Consider the following 2446-nt stretch of genomic DNA (forward strand, 5'->3'; position numbering starts at 1 on the left):
CCAGCAATGAAGGAGAGTTCCTGTTGCTCCACATCCTTACCAGCTTTTGATGTTGTCAGTGTTTGGATCTTGACCATTCTAATAGGTGTGTAGTGATATCACATTGTTGTTTTAATTTGCAGTTTGCTAACAACATATGATGTTGAACATCTTTTCATAGGCTTATTTGCCATCTGTATATCTTCTTCGATGAGGTGTCTGTTCAGGTCTTTTGCCTATTTTTTAATTGGGTTGTTTGTTTTCTTATTGTTGAGTTTTAAGAGTTTAAGAGGGTTTTTTGGTATATTTTAGATAGTAATCCTTTATCAGATTTGTGTTTTGAAAATATTTTCTGCCAGTCCATGGCTTGTCTTCTCATTCTCTTGACGTGGTCTTTCACAAAGTAGGTTTTTAATTTTAATTAAGTCCAGCTTATCAATTGTTTATTTCATGGATTGTGGCTTTGGTGTTATACCTAAAAAAGTTATGGCCATACCAATAGGTTTTTCCTTTGTTATCTTCTAAGAGTTTTATAGTTATGCATTTTACATTTAGGTCTATGATCCATTTTGTGTTAACTTTTGTGAGGGGTGTAAGGATTGTGTCTAGATTCTTTTTTTTTTTTTTTTGCATGTGGATGTCCAGTTGTTCCAGCACAGTTTGTTGAAAATTCCACCTCTGCTCCATTGTATTCCCTTTACTCCTTTGACAAAGATCAGATGACTATATTTACGTGCTTCTATTTCTGCACCCTCTATTCTGTTCCACTGATATATTTGTCTAGCCTTTCACAAGTACTACACTATCTTGATAACTGTAGCTTTACAGTAAGTCTTGAAGTCAGGTAGTGTCAGTCCTCCAACTTTGTTCTTCAACATTGAGTTGGTTATTTTGGCTTTTTTGCCTCTCCATATAATTTTTTTTTTAAACATATAAATTTTAGGATCAGTTTGTCAATATCCGCAAAATAACTTGCTGGGATTTTGATTGGGATTGCTTTGAATCTACAGATCAAGTTGAGAAGAACTGGTATCTTGACAATATTGAGACTTTCTATCCATGAATATGAAATGTTTTCCCAATTATTTAGTTCTTCTTTGATATCTTTCCTAGAGTTTTCCTCATTTAGAGCTTGTACATATTTCATTAGATTTATAAACATTTCAATTTTGTGCTAATGTAAATTTTAATGTGTTTTTTTAAAATAAATTTATTTATTTATTTTTGGCTGTGTTGGGTCTTTGTTGCTGTGTGCGGGCTTTCTCTAGTTGCAGTGAGCGGGGGCTACTGTTCGTTGCGGTGCGCAGGCTTCTCACTGTTGTGGCTGCTCTTGTTGTGGAGCACGGGCTCTAGGCGCATAGGCTTAAGTAGTTGTGGCACGTGGGCTCAGTTGTTGTGGCTCACAGGCTCTAGAGCGCAGGCTCAGTATTTGTGGCACACGGGCTTAGTTGCTCCGCGGCATGTGGGATCTTCCCGGGCCAGGGCTCAAACCCGTGCCCCTTGCATTGGCAGGCGGATTCTTAACCACTGCGCCACCAGGGAAGCCCTTTTAATGTGTTTTTAATCTCAAGTTTCACTTGCTCATTGTTGGTATACAGGAAAATGATTGGCTTTTGTATGTTAATCTTATATACTGCAATCTTGCTATAATTGGTTATTACTTCCAGGAGGCTTTATTTTGTCAGTTCTTTCAGATTTTCTACATAGACAATCATTTCATCTGTTAACAAAGACAAGTTTATGTCTTCCTTCCCAATCTGTATACCTTTTGTTTCCTTGTTTTATTGCAAGAGGTAGGACTTCCAGTACAATGTTGAAAACAAGTGGTGAGAGGAATATCCTTCCCTTATTCCTGATCTTAGTGGGAAAGCTTCAAGTTTCTCACCATTATGTATGATGCTGGCTGTAGATTTTTTGTAGATGTTCTTTATCAAGTTGCAAATGATTCCCTCTATTCCTAATTTGCTGAGATTTTATTCATAAATAAGTGTTGGATTTTGTCAAATGCTTCTTTTTCAGGTATTCATATGATCATGTGATTTTTTTCTTCTTTAGCCTATTGATGGGATGGATTACTTTTCAAATGTTGAACAAACCTTGCATATCTGGGATAAATCCCACTTATGTCACTTTTCTCTTGCTGCTTTCAAACTTCTCTCTTTGTCTTTAACTTTTGAGAATTTGATTATAATTTGTCATAATAATCTTTTGGTTGATTTTGCTTAGGGTCCTTTGAGCTTCACTTGCCTGGATGTCTATATTCCTCCCTAGATTTTGGAAGTTTTTAGTCAATATTTCTTTAAATAAGTGTTCTGTCCCTCCCCCCACCCCTCTCGTCTCTTCTGCTTCTTGGACTCTCAAAATGCATATATTTGTTCATTCAAATATAAGTCCTGTGTGCTTTCTTCATTCTTTCTTCTTTTTTTTTCCCTCTAACTGGCTGATTTCATATGACCTGTCCTCAGGT

Source organism: Balaenoptera ricei, chromosome X (assembly GCF_028023285.1).
Source record: "Balaenoptera ricei isolate mBalRic1 chromosome X, mBalRic1.hap2, whole genome shotgun sequence".
NCBI classification, from domain to species: Eukaryota; Metazoa; Chordata; class Mammalia; order Artiodactyla; family Balaenopteridae; genus Balaenoptera; species Balaenoptera ricei.